This window comes from Amia ocellicauda, unplaced genomic scaffold (assembly GCF_036373705.1).
Source record: "Amia ocellicauda isolate fAmiCal2 unplaced genomic scaffold, fAmiCal2.hap1 HAP1_SCAFFOLD_35, whole genome shotgun sequence".
Taxonomy (NCBI): domain Eukaryota; kingdom Metazoa; phylum Chordata; class Actinopteri; order Amiiformes; family Amiidae; genus Amia; species Amia ocellicauda.
The window spans coordinates 147,406-162,500 of NW_027102920.1; the positions used below are offsets into that span (position 1 = coordinate 147,406).

General features: G+C 46.6%; 9 non-coding genes and 23 pseudogenes across 9 annotated transcripts; all 32 read right to left on the reverse strand.

The window, feature by feature from the left end:
- Window positions 1-41: 41 nt before the first annotated feature.
- On the reverse strand, window positions 42-160 carry LOC136732761 (5S ribosomal RNA). The gene has a single exon (XR_010810041.1). It is a non-coding gene; the product is annotated as a 5S ribosomal RNA (ribosomal RNA).
- A 221-nt stretch (window positions 161-381) lies between these two features.
- LOC136732861 (5S ribosomal RNA) lies at window positions 382-500 on the reverse strand. Its single transcript, XR_010810069.1, has one exon. It is a non-coding gene; the product is annotated as a 5S ribosomal RNA (ribosomal RNA).
- Window positions 501-724: 224 nt separating this feature from the next.
- LOC136733059 (uncharacterized) lies at window positions 725-843 on the reverse strand (annotated as a pseudogene).
- Window positions 844-1,053: 210 nt separating this feature from the next.
- LOC136732910 (uncharacterized) lies at window positions 1,054-1,172 on the reverse strand (annotated as a pseudogene).
- Window positions 1,173-1,381: 209 nt separating this feature from the next.
- LOC136732911 (uncharacterized) lies at window positions 1,382-1,500 on the reverse strand (annotated as a pseudogene).
- A 209-nt stretch (window positions 1,501-1,709) lies between these two features.
- Window positions 1,710-1,828, reverse strand: LOC136732767 (5S ribosomal RNA). Its single transcript, XR_010810047.1, has one exon. It is a non-coding gene; the product is annotated as a 5S ribosomal RNA (ribosomal RNA).
- Window positions 1,829-2,052: 224 nt separating this feature from the next.
- Window positions 2,053-2,171, reverse strand: LOC136733180 (uncharacterized; annotated as a pseudogene).
- Window positions 2,172-2,379: 208 nt separating this feature from the next.
- Window positions 2,380-2,498, reverse strand: LOC136733048 (5S ribosomal RNA). Its single transcript, XR_010810086.1, has one exon. It is a non-coding gene; the product is annotated as a 5S ribosomal RNA (ribosomal RNA).
- A 225-nt stretch (window positions 2,499-2,723) lies between these two features.
- On the reverse strand, window positions 2,724-2,842 carry LOC136732709 (5S ribosomal RNA). The gene has a single exon (XR_010809992.1). It is a non-coding gene; the product is annotated as a 5S ribosomal RNA (ribosomal RNA).
- A 224-nt stretch (window positions 2,843-3,066) lies between these two features.
- LOC136733103 (uncharacterized) lies at window positions 3,067-3,185 on the reverse strand (annotated as a pseudogene).
- Window positions 3,186-3,393: 208 nt separating this feature from the next.
- LOC136733060 (5S ribosomal RNA) lies at window positions 3,394-3,512 on the reverse strand. The gene has a single exon (XR_010810088.1). It is a non-coding gene; the product is annotated as a 5S ribosomal RNA (ribosomal RNA).
- Window positions 3,513-3,736: 224 nt separating this feature from the next.
- LOC136733075 (uncharacterized) lies at window positions 3,737-3,855 on the reverse strand (annotated as a pseudogene).
- Window positions 3,856-4,073: 218 nt separating this feature from the next.
- Window positions 4,074-4,192, reverse strand: LOC136733018 (uncharacterized; annotated as a pseudogene).
- A 210-nt stretch (window positions 4,193-4,402) lies between these two features.
- On the reverse strand, window positions 4,403-4,521 carry LOC136732843 (uncharacterized; annotated as a pseudogene).
- Window positions 4,522-4,743: 222 nt separating this feature from the next.
- Window positions 4,744-4,862, reverse strand: LOC136733133 (uncharacterized; annotated as a pseudogene).
- Window positions 4,863-5,071: 209 nt separating this feature from the next.
- On the reverse strand, window positions 5,072-5,190 carry LOC136732899 (uncharacterized; annotated as a pseudogene).
- A 218-nt stretch (window positions 5,191-5,408) lies between these two features.
- Window positions 5,409-5,527, reverse strand: LOC136732940 (uncharacterized; annotated as a pseudogene).
- A 210-nt stretch (window positions 5,528-5,737) lies between these two features.
- On the reverse strand, window positions 5,738-5,856 carry LOC136733123 (uncharacterized; annotated as a pseudogene).
- A 209-nt stretch (window positions 5,857-6,065) lies between these two features.
- On the reverse strand, window positions 6,066-6,184 carry LOC136733078 (uncharacterized; annotated as a pseudogene).
- A 232-nt stretch (window positions 6,185-6,416) lies between these two features.
- Window positions 6,417-6,535, reverse strand: LOC136732779 (5S ribosomal RNA). The gene has a single exon (XR_010810059.1). It is a non-coding gene; the product is annotated as a 5S ribosomal RNA (ribosomal RNA).
- Window positions 6,536-6,750: 215 nt separating this feature from the next.
- LOC136733164 (uncharacterized) lies at window positions 6,751-6,869 on the reverse strand (annotated as a pseudogene).
- Window positions 6,870-7,093: 224 nt separating this feature from the next.
- LOC136732868 (uncharacterized) lies at window positions 7,094-7,212 on the reverse strand (annotated as a pseudogene).
- Window positions 7,213-7,422: 210 nt separating this feature from the next.
- Window positions 7,423-7,541, reverse strand: LOC136733165 (uncharacterized; annotated as a pseudogene).
- Window positions 7,542-7,750: 209 nt separating this feature from the next.
- Window positions 7,751-7,869, reverse strand: LOC136733057 (uncharacterized; annotated as a pseudogene).
- A 224-nt stretch (window positions 7,870-8,093) lies between these two features.
- LOC136733122 (uncharacterized) lies at window positions 8,094-8,212 on the reverse strand (annotated as a pseudogene).
- A 210-nt stretch (window positions 8,213-8,422) lies between these two features.
- LOC136732728 (5S ribosomal RNA) lies at window positions 8,423-8,541 on the reverse strand. Its single transcript, XR_010810009.1, has one exon. It is a non-coding gene; the product is annotated as a 5S ribosomal RNA (ribosomal RNA).
- Window positions 8,542-8,762: 221 nt separating this feature from the next.
- On the reverse strand, window positions 8,763-8,881 carry LOC136733194 (uncharacterized; annotated as a pseudogene).
- Window positions 8,882-9,096: 215 nt separating this feature from the next.
- LOC136733052 (uncharacterized) lies at window positions 9,097-9,215 on the reverse strand (annotated as a pseudogene).
- A 219-nt stretch (window positions 9,216-9,434) lies between these two features.
- LOC136732756 (5S ribosomal RNA) lies at window positions 9,435-9,553 on the reverse strand. The gene has a single exon (XR_010810036.1). It is a non-coding gene; the product is annotated as a 5S ribosomal RNA (ribosomal RNA).
- Window positions 9,554-9,768: 215 nt separating this feature from the next.
- LOC136732967 (uncharacterized) lies at window positions 9,769-9,887 on the reverse strand (annotated as a pseudogene).
- Window positions 9,888-10,105: 218 nt separating this feature from the next.
- LOC136732923 (uncharacterized) lies at window positions 10,106-10,223 on the reverse strand (annotated as a pseudogene).
- A 218-nt stretch (window positions 10,224-10,441) lies between these two features.
- On the reverse strand, window positions 10,442-10,560 carry LOC136733121 (uncharacterized; annotated as a pseudogene).
- Window positions 10,561-15,095: the final 4,535 nt, after the last annotated feature.

The following is a 15,095-nucleotide window of genomic DNA, read 5'->3' on the forward strand; positions in this document are numbered from 1 at the left end:
AGTATTAAGAGCTACGATGAAGTTTCCCAGGAGACGTAAAAAGCTTGTAGCACCTGGTATTTCCAGGAGGTCTCCCATCCAAGTACTGACCAGGCCCTGCCCCGTTTAGCTTCCGAGATCTGACGAGATCGGGCGTGTTCAGGACGGTGCGGCCGCAAGCCAAGAGGCCTGGCTGCATGATGTCTCTTAAAGGCTGGCGGGTATTGACGGAACTTCCAGCAAAAAATAAAAAATAAATAAATAGAAAAATGGAGGGAAAAATATCAGTGCAGGACAGGGTGTTGAAAGTAGCCGGGTACGTGTACAATTTTTCAATTATATCTCCTGGAGACAGAAAGAGAGTATTAAGAGCTACGATGAAGTTACCCAGGAGACGTAAAAAGCTTGCAGCACCTGGTATTTCTAGGAGGTCTCCCATCCAAGTACTGACCAGGCCCTGCCCCGTTTAGCTTCCGAGATCTGACGAGATCGGGCGCGTTCAGGATGGTGTGGCCGCAAGCCGAAAGGCCTGGCTGCATGATGTCTCTTAAAGGTTGGCGGGTATTGACGGAACTTCCAGCAAAAAAAAAAAAGAAAAAAACAAAAAAGAAAAATGGATGGAAAAATATCAGTGCAGCAAAGGGTGTTGACAGTAGCTGGATACGTGTACAATACTTCAATTATATCTCCTCCAGACAGAGAGAGAGTATTAAGAGCTACGATAAAGTTACCCAGGAGACGAAAAAGCTTGCAGCACTAGGTATTTCCAGGAGGTCTCACTTTCATGTACTGACCAGGTCCTACCCCGTTTAGCTTCCGAGATCTGACGAGATCGGGCGCGTTCAGGATGGTGTGGCCGCAAGCCGAGATGCCTGGCTGCATGATGTCTCTTAAAGGCTGGCGGGTATTGACGGAACTGCCAGCAAAAAAAAAAAAGAAAAATAGAGGGAAATATACCAGTGCAGCAAAGGGTGTTGAAAGTAGCCGGGTACGTGTACAATTCTTCAATTATATCTCCTGGAGACAGAAAGAGAGTATTAAGAGCTACGATGAAGTTACCCAGGAGTCGTAAAAAGCTTGCAGCACCTGGTATTTCTAGGAGGTCTCCCATGCAAGTACTGACCAGGCCCTGCCCCATATAGCTTCCGAGATCTGACGAGATCGGGGGCGTTCAGGATGGTGTGGCCGCAAGCCGAGATGCCTGGCTGCATAATGTCTCTTAAAGGCTGGCGGGTATTGACGGAACTGCCAGCAAAAAAAAAAAGAAAAATAGAGGGAAATATACCAATGCAGCAAAGGGTGTTGAAAGTAGCCGGGTACGTGTACAATTCTTCAATTATATCTCCTGGAGACAGAAAGAGAGTATTAAGAGCTACGATGAAGTTACCCAGGAGTCGTAAAAAGCTTGCAGCACCTGGTATTTCTAGGAGGTCTCCCATGCAAGTACTGACCAGGCCCTGCCCCATATAGCTTCCGAGATCTGACGAGATCGGGGGCGTTCAGGATGGTGTGGCCGCAAGCCGAGATGCCTGGCTGCATAATGTCTCTTAAAGGCTGGCGGGTATTGACGGAACTGCCAGCAAAAAAAAAAAGAAAAATAGAGGGAAATATACCAATGCAGCAAAGGGTGTTGAAAGTAGCCGGGTACGTGTACAATTCTTCAATTATATCTCCTGGAGACAGAAAGAGAGTATTAAGAGCTACGATGAAGTTACCCAGGAGACGTAAAAAGCTTGCAGCACCTGGTATTTCTAGGAGGTCTCCCATCCAAGTACTGACCAGGCCCTGCCCCTTTTAGCTTCCGAGATCTGACGAGATCGGGCGCATTCAGGATGGTGTGGCCACAAGCCGAAAGGCCTGGCTGCATGATGTCTCTTAAAGGTTGGCGGGTATTGACGGAACTTCCAGCAAAAAAAAAAAAGAAAAAAAGAAAAAAGAAAAATGGATGGAAAAATATCAGTGCAGCAAAGGGTGTTGACAGTAGCTGGATACGTGTACAATACTTCAATTATATCTCCTCCAGACAGAGAGAGAGTAATAAGAGCTACGATAAAGTTACCCAGGAGACGTAAAAGCTTGCAGCACTAGGTAATTCCAGGAGGTCTCACTTTCATGTACTGACCAGGTCCTGCCACGTTTAGCTTCCGAGATCTGACGAGATCGGGCGCGTTCAGGATGGTGTGGCCGCAAGCCGAGATGCCTGGCTGCATGATGTCTCTTAAAGGCTGGCGGGTATTGACGGAACTGCCAGCAAAAAAAAAAGAAAAATAGAGGGAAATATACCAGTGCAGCAAAGGGTGTTGAAAGTAGCCGGGTACGTGTACAATTCTTCAATTATATCTCCTGGAGACAGAAAGAGAGTATTAAGAGCTACGATGAAGTTACCCAGGAGACGTAAAAAGCTTGCAGCACCTGGTATTTCTAGGAGGTCTCCCATCCAAGTACTGACCAGGCCCTGCCCCGTTTAGCTTCCGAGATCTGACGAGATCGGGCGCATTCAGGACGGTGTGGCCACAAGCCGAAAGGCCTGGCTGCATGATGTCTCTTAAAGGTTGGCGGGTATTGACGGAACTTCCAGCAAAAAAAAAAATAAAAAAAAGAAAAAAGAAAAATGGATGGAAAAATATCAGTGCAGCAAAGGGTGTTGACAGTAGCCGGGTATGTGTACAATTCTTCAATTATATCTCCTGGAGACAGAAAGAGAGTATTAAGAGCTACGATGAAGTTACCCAGGAGTCGTAAAAAGCTTGCAGCACCTGGTATTTCTAGGAGGTCTCCCATCCAAGTACTGACCAGGCCCTGCCCCGTTTAGCTTCCGAGATCTGACGAGATCGGGCGCGTTCAGGATGGTGTGGCCACAAGCCGAAAGGCCTTGCTGCATGATGTCTCTTAAAGGTTGGCGGGTATTGACGGAACTTCCAGCAAAAAAAAAAAAGAAAAAAAGAAAAAAGAAAAATGGATGGAAAAATATCAGTGCAGCAAAGGGTGTTGACAATAGCTGGATACGTGTACAATACTTCAATTATATCTCCTCCAGACAGAGAGAGAGTATTAAGAGCTACGATAAAGTTACCCAGGAGACGTAAAAGCTTGCAGCACTAGGTATTTCCAGGAGGTCTCACTTTCATGTACAGACCAGGTCCTGCCCCGTTTAGCTTCCGAGATCTGACGAGATCGGGCGCGTTCAGGATGGTGTGGCCGCAAGCCGAGATGCCTGGCTGCATGATGTCTCTTAAAGGCTGGCGGGTATTGACGGAACTGCCAGCAAAAAAATAAGAAAAATAGAGGGAAATATACCAGTGCAGCAAAGGGTGTTGAAAGTAGCCGGGTACGTGTACAATTCTTCAATTATATCTCCTGGAGACAGAAAGAGAGTATTAAGAGCTACGATGAAGTTACCCAGGAGACGTAAAAAGCTTGCAGCACCTGGTATTTCTAGGAGGTCTCCCATCCAAGTACTGACCAGGCCCTGCCCCGTTTAGCTTCCGAGATCTGACGAGATCGGGCGCATTCAGGACGGTGTGGCCACAAGCCGAAAGACCTGGCTGCATGATGTCTCTTAAAGGTTGGCGGGTATTGACGGAACTTCCAGCAAAAAAAAAAAAGAAAAAAAGAAAAAAGAAAAATGGATGGAAAAATATCAGTGCAGCAAAGGGTGTTGACAATAGCTGGATACGTGTACAATACTTCAATTATATCTCCTCCAGACAGAGAGAGAGTATTAAGAGCTACGATAAAGTTACCCAGGAGACGTAAAAGCTTGCAGCACTAGGTATTTCCAGGAGGTCTCACTTTCATGTACAGACCAGGCCCTGCCCCGTTTAGCTTCCGAGATCTGACGAGATCGGGCGCGTTCAGGATGGTGTGGCCGCAAGCCGAGATGTCTGGCTGCATGATGTCTCTTAAAGGCTAGCGGGTATTGACGGAATTTCCAGCAAAAAAAAAAAAAAAAAAAAGAAAAATGGAGGGAAAAATATCAGTGCAGGAAAAGGTGTTGAAAGTAGCCGGATACGTGTACAATTCTTCAATTATATCTCCTGGAGACAGAAAAAGAGTATTAAGAGCTACGATGAAGTTACCCAGGAGACGTAAAAAGCTGGCAGCACCTGGTATTTCCAGGAGGTCTCACATTTAAGTACTGACCAGGTCCTGCCCCGTTTAGCTTCCGAGATCTGACAAGATCGGGCGCGTTCAGGACGGTGTGGCCGCAAGCCGAGATGTCTGGCTGCATGATGTCTCTTAAAGGCTGGCGGGTATTGACGGAACTGCCAGCAAAAAAAAAAAAGAAAAATAGAGGGAAATATACCAGTGCAGCAAAGGGTATTGAAAGTAGCCGGGTACGTGTACAATTCTTCAATTATATCTCCTGGAGACAGAAAAAGAGTATTAAGAGCTACGATGAAGTTACCCAGGAGACGTAAAAACCTTGCAGCACCTGGTATTTCTAGGAGGTCTCCCATCCAAGTACTGACCAGGCCCTGCCCTGTTTAGCTTCCGAGATCTGACGAGATCGGGCGCATTCAGGACGGTGTGTCCACAAGCCGAAAGAACTGGCTGCATGATGTCTCTTAAAGGTTGGCGGGTATTGACAGAACTTCCAGCAAAAAAAAAAAGAAAAAAGAAAAAAGAAAAATGGATGGAAAAATATCAGTGCAGCAAAGGGTGTTGACAGTAGCTGGATACGTGTACAATACTTCAATTATATCTTCTCCAGACAGAAAGAGAGTATTAAGAGCTACGATGAAGTTACCCAGGAGACGTAAAAGCTTGTAGCACGAGGTATTTCCAGGAGGTCTCACATTCATGTACTGACCAGGTCCTGCCCCGTTTAGCATCCGAGATCTGACGAGATCGGGCGCGTTCAGGATGGTGTGGCCGCAAGCCGAGAGGCCTGGCTGCATGATGTCTCTTAAAGGCTGGCGGGTATTGACGGAACTGCCAGCAAAAAAAAAAAAGAAAAAAGAGGGAAAAATACCAGTGCAGCAAAGGGTGTTGAAAGTAGCCGGGTACGTGTACAATTCTTCAATTATATCTTCTCCAGACAGAAAGAGAGTATTAAGAGCTACGATGAAGTTCCCCAGGAGACGTAAAAAGCTGGCAGCACCTGGTATTTCCTGGAGGTCACCCATCCAAGTACTGACCAGGCCCTGCCCCGTTTAGATTCCGAGATCTGACAAGATCGGGCGCGTTCAGGATGGTGTGGCCGCAAGCCGAGATGTCTGGCTGCATGATGTCTCTTAAAGGCTGGCGGGTATTGACGGAATTTCCAGCAAGAAAAAAAAAAAAAAAAAGAAAAATGGAGGGAAAAATATCAGTGCTGGAAAGGGTGTTGACAGTAGCCGGGTACGTGTACAATTCTTCAATTATATCTCCTGGAGACAGAAAGAGAGTATTAAGAGCTACGATGAAGTTACCCAGGAGACGTAAAAAGCTTGCAGCACCTGGTATTTCTAGGAGGTCTCCCATCCAAGTACTGAACAGGCCCTGCCTCGTTCAGCTTCCGAGATCTGACGAGATCAGGCGCGTTCAGGATGGTGTGGCCGCAAGCCGAGATACCTGGCTGCATGATGTCTCTTAAAGGCTGGCGGGTATTGACGGAACTGCCAGCAAAAAAAAAAAAGAAAAATAGATGGAAAAATACCAGTGCAGCAAAGGGTGTCGAAAGTAGCCGGGTACGTGTACAATTCTTCAATTATATCTTCTCCAGACAGAAAGAGAGTATTAAGAGCTACGATGAAGTTCCCCAGGAGACGTAAAAAGCTGGCAGCACCTGGTATTTCCTGGAGGTCTCACATTTAAGTACTGACCAGGTCCTGCCCCGTTTAGCTTCTGAGATCTGACAAGATCGGGCGCGTTCAGGACGGTGTGGCCGCAAGCCGAGATGTCTGGCTGCATGATGTCTCTTAAAGGCTGGCGGGTATTGACGGAACTGCCAGCAAAAAAAAAAAAGAAAAATAGAGGGAAAAATACCAGTGCAGCAAAGGGTGTTGAAAGTAGCCGGGTACGTGTACAATTCTTCAATTATATCTCCTGCAGACTGAAAGAGAGTATTAAGAGCTACGATAAAGTTACCCAGGAGACGTAAAAGCTTGCAGCACTAGGTATTTCCAGGAGGTCTCACAATCAAGTACTGACCAGGTCCTGCCGCGTTTAGCTTCCGAGATCTGACGAGATCGGGCGCGTTCAGGACGGTGTGGCCACAAGCCGAGAGGCCTGGCTGCATGATGTCTCTTAAAGGTTGGCGGGTATTGACGGAACTGCCAGCAAAAAAAAAAAAAAAAAAAAAAAAAAAAAAAAAAGAAAAATAGAGGGAAAAATACCAGTGCAGCAAAGGCTGTTGAAAGTAGCCGGGTACATGTACAATTCCTCAATTATAACACCTCCAGACAGATAGAGAGTATTAAGAGCTACGATGAAGTTTCCCAGGAGACGTTAAAAGCTTGCAGCACCAGGTATTTCCTGGAGGTCTCCCATCCAAGTACTGACCAGGCCCTGCCCCGTTTAGCTTCCGAGATCTGACGAGATCGGGCGCATTCAGGACGGTGTGGCCGCAAGCCGAGAGGCCTGGCTGCATTATGTCTCTTAAAGGTTGGCGGGTATTGACGGAACTTCCAGCAAAAAAAAAAAAAAAAAAGAAAAATGGATGGAAAAATATCAGTGCAGCAAAGGGTGTTGACAGTAGCTGGGTATGTGTACAATACTTCAATTATATCTCCTCCAGACAGATAGAGAGTATTAAGAGCTACGATAAAGTTACCCAGGAGACGTAAAAGCTTGCAGCACCAGGTATTTCCAGGAGGTCTCACATTCATGTACCGACCAGGTCCTGCCCCGTTTAGCTTCCAAGATCTGACGAGATCGGTCGAGTTCAGGATGGTGTGGCCACAAGCCGAGACGCCTGGCTGCATGATGTCTCTTAAAGGTTGGCGGGTATTGACAGAACTTCAAGCAAAAAAAAAAAAAAAAAAAAAAAAAAAAAAAATGGATGGAAAAATATCAGTGCAGCAAAGGGTGTTGACAGTAGCTGGGTACGTGTACAATACTTCAATTATATCTCCTCCGGACAGATAGAGAGTATTAAGAGCTACGATGAAGTTACCCAGGACATGTAAAAAGCTTGCAGTACCTGGTATTTCTAGGAGGTCTCCCATCCAAGTACTGACCAGGCCCTGCCCCGTTTAGCTTCCGAGATCTGACGAGATGGGGCGCGTTCAGGATGGTGTGGCCGCAAGCCGAGACACCTGGCTGCATGATGTCTCTTAAAGGCTGGCGGGTGTTGACGGAACTGCCAGCAAAAAAAAAAAAGAAAAATAGAGGGAAAAATACCAGTGCAGCAAAGGGTGTTGAAAGTAGCCGGGTACGTGTACAATTCTTCAATTATATCTTCTCCAGACAGAAAGAGAGTATTAAGAGCTACGATGAAGTTCCCCAGGAGACGTAAAAAGCTGGCAGCACCTGGTATTTCCAGGAGGTCTCACATTTAAGTACTGACCAGGTCCTGCCCCCTTTAGCTTCCGAGATCTGACAAGATCGGGCGCGTTCAGGACGGTGTGGCCGTAAGCCGAGATGTCTGGCTGCATGATGTCTCTTAAAGGCTGGCGGGTATTGACGGAACTGCCAGCAAAAAAAAAAAAGAAAAATAGAGGGAAATATACCAGTGCAGCAAAGGGTGTTGAAAGTAGCCGGGTACGTGTACAATTCTTCAATTATATCTCCTGGAGAGAGACAGAGAGTATTAAGAGCTACGATAAAGTTACCCAGGAGACGTAAAAGCTTGCAGCACCAGGTATTTCCAGGAGGTCTCACATTCATGTACCGACCAGGTCCTGCCCCGTTTAGCTTCCAAGATCTGACGAGATCGGGCGCGTTCAGGATGGTGTGGCCGCAAGCCGAGACGCCTGGCTGCATGATGTCTCTTAAAGGTTGGCGGGTATTGACGGAACTTCCAGCAAAAAAATAAAATAAAAAAAGAAAAAAGAAAAATGGATGGAAAAATATCAGTGCAGCAAAGGGTGTTGACAGTAGCTGGATACGTGTACAATACTTCAATTATATCTCCTCCAGACAGAGAGAGAGTATTAAGAGCTACGATAAAGTTACCCAGGAGACGTAAAAGCTTGCAGCACTAGGTATTTCCAGGAGGTCACACATTCATGTACTGACCAGGTCCTGCCCCGTTTAGCTTCCGAGATATGACGAGATCGGGCGCGTTCAGGATGGTGTGGCTGCAAGCCGAGATGCCTGGCTGCATGATGTCTCTTAAAGGCTGGCGGGTATTGACGGAACTGCCAGCAAAAAAAAAAAAGAAAAATAGAGGGAAATATACCAGTGCAGCAAAGGGTGTTGAAAGTAGCCTGGTACGTGTACAATTCTTCAATTATATCTCCTGGAGACAGAAAGAGAGTATTAAGAGCTACGATGAAGTTACCCAGGAGACGTAAAAAGCTTGCAGCACCTGGTATTTCTAGGAGGTCTCCCATCCAAGTACTGACCAGGCCCTGCCCCGTTTAGCTTCCAAGATCTGACGAGATCGGGCGCATTCAGGACGGTGTGGCCGCAAGCCAAGAGGCCGGGCTGCATGATGTCTCTTAAAGGCTGGCGGGTATTGACGGAACTTCCAGCAAAAAATAAAAAATAAATAAATAGAAAAATGGAGGGAAAAATATCAGTGCAGAACAGGGTGTTGAAAGTAGCCGGGTACATGTACAATTCTTCAATTATATCTCCTCCAGACTGAATGAGAGTATTAAGAGCTACGCTGAAGTTACCCAGGAGATGTAAAAAGCTTTCAGCACCTGGTATTTCCAGGAGGTCACCCATCCAATTACTGACCAGACCCTGCCCAGTTTTTCTTCCGAGATCTGACGAGATCTTGCGTCTTCAGGACGGTGTGGCCTCAAGCCAAGAGGCCTGGCTGCATGATGTCTCTTAAAGGCTGGAGGGTATTGATGGAACTTCCAGCAAGAAACAATAGAAAAAAGAAAAATGGAGGGAAAAATATCAGTGCAGCAAAGCGTGTTGAAGGTAGCCGGGTAGGTGTACAATTCTTCAATTATATCTCCTCCAGATAGATAGAGAGTATTAAGAGCTACGATAAAGTTACCCAGGAGACGTAAAAGCTTGCAGCACCAGGTATTTCCAGGAGGTCTCACATTCATGTACTGACCAGGTCCTGCCCCGTTTAGCTTCCAAGATCTGACGAGATCGGGCGAGTTCAGGATGGTGTGGCCGCAAGCCGAGATGCCTGGCTGCATGATGTCTCTTAAAGGCTGGCGGGTATTGAGGGAATTTCCAGCAAAAAAAAATAAAAAAAAATAGAAAAATGGAGGGAAAAATATCAGTGCAGGAAAGGGTGTTGAAAGTAGCCGGGTACGTGTACAATTCTTCAATTATATCTCCTGGAGACAAAAAGAGAGTATTAAGAGCTACGATGAAGTTACCCAGGAGACGTAAAAAGCTTGCAGCACCTGGTATTTCTAGGAGGTCTCCCATCCAAGTACTGACCAGGCCCTGCCCCGTTTAACTTCTGAGATCTGACGAGATCGGGCGCATTCAGGACGGTGTGGCCACAAGCCGAAAGGCCTGGCTGCATGATGTCTCTTAAAGGTTGGCGGGTATTGACGGAACTTCCAGCAAAAAAAAAAAAAAAAAAGAAAAATGGATGGAAAAATATCAGTGCAGCAAATGGTGTTGACAGTAGCTGGGTACGTGTACAATACTTCAATTATATCTCCTCCAGACAGATAGAGAGTATTAAGAGCTACGATAAAGTTACCCAGGAGACGTAAAAGCTTGCAGCACCAGGTATTTCCAGGAGGTCTCACATTCATGTACTGACCAGGTCCTGCCACGTTTAGCTTCCGAGATCTGACGAGATCGGGCGCGTTCAGGATGGTGTGGCCGCAAGCCGAGATGCCTGGCTGCATGATGTCTCTTAAAGGCTGGCGGGTATTGACGGAATTTCCAGCAAAAAAAAAAAAAAAAAAATAGAAAAATGGAGGGAAAAATATCAGTGCAGGAAAGGGTGTTGAAAGTAGCCGGGTACGTGTACAATTCTTCAATTATATCTCCTGCAGACTGAAAGAGAGTATTAAGAGCTACGATAAAGTTACCCAGGAGACGTAAAAGCTTGCAGCACCTGGTATTTCCAGGAGGTCTCACATTCAAGTACTGACCAGGTCCTGCCCCGTTAGCTTCCGAGATCTGATGAGATCGGGCGCGTTCAGGACGGTGTGGCCGCAAGCCAAGAGGCCTGGCTGCATGATGTCTCTTAAAGGCTGGCGGGTATTGACAATACTTTCAGCAAAAAAAAAAAAAAAAAAAATGGAAAATGGAGGGAAAAATATCAGTGCAGCAAAGGGTGTTGAAAGTAGCCGGGTACGTGTAGAATCCTTCAATAATATCTCCTCCAGACTGAAAGAGAGTATTTAGAGCTACGATAAAGTTACCCAGGAGACGAAATAACTTGCAGCACCTGATATCTCCAGGAGGTCACCCATCCAAGTACTGACGAGCCCTTGCCCCGTTTAGCTTCCGAGATCTGATGAGATTGGGCGCGTTCAGGACGGTGTGGCCGCAAGCCAAGAGGCCTGGCTGCATGATGTCTCTTAAAGGCTGACGGCTATTGACGGAACTTCCTGCAAAAAAAAAATGGATAAAGAAAAATGGAGGGAAAAATATCAGTGCAGCAATGGGTGTTGAAAGTAGCCGGGTACGTGTACAATACTTCAATTATATCTCCTCCAGACAGAAAGAGAGTATTAAGAGCTACGATGAACTCACGTAAAGGATTATTAGGAACACCATACTAATACTGTGTTTGACCCCCTTTCGCCTTCAGAACTGCTTTAATTCTACGTGGCATTGCTTCAACAAGGTGCTGAAAGCATTCTTTAGAAATGTTGGCCCATATTGATAGGATAGCATCTTGCAGTTGATGGAGATTTGTGGGATGCACATCCAGGGCACGAAGCTCCCGTTCCACCACATCCCAAAGATGCTCTATTGGGTTGAGATCTGGTGACTGTGGGGGCCAGTTTAGTACAGTGAACTCATTGTCATGTTCATGAAACCAATTTGAAATGATTCGACCTTTGTGACATGGTGCATTATCCTGCTGGAAGTAGCCATCAGAGGATGGGTACATGGTGGTCAAAAAGGGATGGACATGGTCAGAAACAATGCTCAGGTAGGCCGTAGCATTTAAACAATGCCCAATTGGTACTAAGGGGCCTAAAGTGTGCCAAGAAGACATCCCCCACACCATTACACCACCACCACCAGCCTGCACAGTGGTAACAAGACATGATGGATCCATGTTCTCATTCTGTTTACGCCAAATTCTGACTCTACCATCTGAATGTCTCACCTCTTTTTCCTATTTGTAGTGGAGATGAGTGGTACCCGGTGGGGTCTTCTGCTGTTGTAGCCCATCCGCCTCAAGGTTGTACGTGTTGTGGCTTCACAAATGCTTTGCTGCATACCTCGTTTGTAACGAGTGGTTATTTCAGTCAAAGTTGCTCTTCTATCAGCTTGAATCAGTCGGCCCATTCTCCTCTGACCTCTAGCATCAACAAGGCATTTTCGCCCACAGGACTGCCGCATACTGGATGTTTTTCCCTTTTCACACCATTCTTTGTAAACCCTAGAAATGGTTGTGCGTGAAAATCCCAGTAACTGAGCAGATTGTGAAATACTCAGACCGGCCCGTCTGGCACCAACAACCATGCCACGCTCAAAATTGCTTAAATCACCTTTCATTCCCATTCAGACATTCAGTTTGGAGTTCAGGAGATTGTCTTGACCAGGACCACACCCCTAAATGCATTGAAGCAACTGCCATGTGATTGGTTGATTAGATAATTGCATTAATGAGAAATTGAACAGGTGTTCCTAATAATCCTTTAGGTGAGTGTATATGTATGTATGTGTATGTATGTCCAATTGCTTTGACAATACAAATGAAATGAATTGAGAGAGAGAGAGAGAGAGAGAGAGAGAGAGAGAGAGAGAGAGAGAGAGAGGAATATGAGCTCCTAAAAAACATTTGTTTTTATACATAAGCGGATTTAATTTGTGATTTACAAATGAATATATAGCACTATAAACATACACAGAAGACATGGAATAGAAATTCAGAAGAAAAAGTATTCAAAAAATAATAATTTTAAGAGAAACACAAAAAGAAGAAAGCAGAGAGACAGTTCAGGAAGAAAAGTCAGAAAAGAAAAGCTGAAGACAAGAATTGGAGGTAAGAGACAAATAATTAAACAAAAAAATATGTATTAATAAAATAAATAAGCATTCTCAGTAGTTGACTCAGCCAATGAAAATGCAGAGCTCCGATTTGAATAGAGTGACAGTAGGAGAGAGCCCAACTGCCACTGAGACTGATAGAAATCTATCGAACAGCAGTCTGACTGCAGAGCTGCCTTTTGAAATCCGATACCCTGAAGACATTCGCTCTGCACAGGCTAAGAAGGACTACAAACAAGCTGTGATGAGAGCATCTCCTGAGACCCTCATCCTAGACTACACCGGTAAAGGAGAAAACAGGGTCAAGAACAATCTACTGTTCTACACCGCCTTTCACAAAACCCTGTGCCAGACATACCCCAATAACAACAAGAGGGGCATTAGCAGAGGCAGGCAGATCTCAGTGCTGGTAGAGAAAGACACAGACAGTGTGATGCTCACTTTTAATGTATACCACAATGGGACCATCATGGTGCAGGGCAGCGAGAGCAGCCTGGACCAATTAGCTCTCGGCTTCCACACCTCAAAGCAGCAGACTGAGGTAGAGAAACAAGAGCCAGAGCCGGCCACCCTGCAGTCTGCCCCCAGCCACACGGAGCCAGACAGTGCCCCATCTCCCACAGACTGCCCCCCTGTCTCCCCAAAACTCTCCAGCAACATTAAAACACTAAAGGAATGCCTATCAGTGCTGGAGCTGGAGTTTGCGGAGTTCAGGGAGCAGACCTTGAGCACCCTGGCCCAGACCTCCTTGTGTGATCAGCTCCGGGATGAGATGCACAGACTAAAGATGCAGCACAAGGCTGAGATCCATGAGCTGAGAGCAGCAGTGAGAGACCTGGAGGAGCAGAGCCAAACCCTGAGGACGGAGCTGCGCAGAGCGAGGGAGGAGCTGACCTGGACACCCCAGCACAGCTAGCTGAGGAGCCTGCAGAGCCAGCTGGAGGAGCTAAGAGAGGAGCTACACATCACTGGAGCACAGAGACTGCACTGCACTGACCCCACAACACCTCCAACCCCTGACGCACCCACTGATCCACCCACACTCCCCACCACTCCTGACACACCCACTATCACCAGACCTGCCACTAATACACAACCCCCTGAAACGCCACTCCCCCAAAACACACCCGCTGCCCCCACCACTCCCGACGCAAACCCGGAGTGGCAGGTCAACGCAGAGGTGGTCATTCTGAGCGAATCCAATGGGAAGTTCCTGGTTGAGAGGCGCCTCTTCCCTAGGCGAAAAGTGAAAAAGCTTTGGTGCTCCACAGCACAGAGAGCCCTGGAGCTGCTCTCCAAGAGGAGGCTTTGCCAAGTCAAACACATCCTCATCCACACCGGCACTAACGACCTGAGTGCCCGCAGGGGCGATGTGGCCTCAGCCCTGAGACAGGTAGCAACGAAAGCCACAGAGGAATTCCCAACTGCCAAAATTTCCATCTCCACACTGCTGCCCCGCACAGACGTGCCCCTGCACATCATCCAGCAATTTATGGAATTTATATGCCACCCGCAGACTCCCCCTACTATAATGAGGAAGGCTTTCATGAGCTTCAAAACGAAATCTGCCACTTCCAGACCCTGGGCTCTGTACTGCTGTGTGGCGATCTCAATGCCAGGACTGGCAGAGAGATGGACTACATCAATACAGAGGGGAACACACACCTGTTCGGAGACTCCCCGCTGTGCCACACACACACCTCCACACTGACACAGCCACGACAGCGTGGTAAACAAGAGCAGGAAGCAGGTAGTGCGCCTATGTAAAAGCCTGGGTCTATATATCATCAATGGCAGGACCAGGGGGTACTCTCTGGGGAGATTCACATACTGCTCGGCTCTGGGCAGCAGTGTGGTGGACTACGCCATAACTGACCTGGACCCACAAGCCAACAATGCGTTTATAGTCAGACAACAATCTCCACTATCAGACCACAGCCAAATAACACTTTACCTAAAAAGATCAGCGCAGCCACAAGTCAGAGCCAAACTTCCCACAAAACTGGTCTCCCTGCCACCCAGTTAGAGATGGTCCGAGCCCAGCACAGAGAACTACACAAGAGCCCTGAATAGTGATGAGATTGAAAACATGTTAGACAGATATCAATCCTCACACTATCAAATAAACCAAAACGGAATAAACTCAGCCACCAAAACACTGAATGAAATATTTGAGAGACTGGCTTTAAAATCAAACATTAAAACAATTAAAAACCAAAATATGAAATCGTCTAAAAGAAAAAAAGAACAGTGGTGTGACCAGGAGTGTGAAACTTCTAGGAAACACCTGAGACATCTCTCCAACACTAAACACAGAGAGCCCGACAACCAGGAGGCTCGCCTCAGCTACTGCCAGGCCCTGCGGCACTACAAGCAACTCCTCAGTAAGAAAAAAGACCACTATATGGGCAGAATAAATACCCCAAAAACAAAAAATGAAATACCAATTCAAAATGGAGAAATCTGGAAAACACACTTTGAAAAACTTTACCAAAATGTTGAAAACAATCCAAAGCCAGAACAGGTTAAAATATTAAAAAACCTAAATAAATTGGAAGAAATCATTAAGAATAACCAAAATCCCTTAGATAACCCATTTACAATACAGGAACTAAAACATCAACTCAAAATCCTCAAACCCAGGAAAGCCAGCGGCCCCGACAGCATCAGCCCTGAGATGCTGAAGCACAGCAGCCCGCAGCTGCAGGAGGCTCTGCTCAAACTCTTTAACCTGGTGCTGAGAGCCGGGTGTTTCCCTGAGGTCGGGAATCAAGGATTGATCACCCCGATTTTTAAAAGTGGAGACAAATTAGACCCCAATAACTACTGGGGCAGCTGTGTGAGCAGTAACCTGGGGAAGG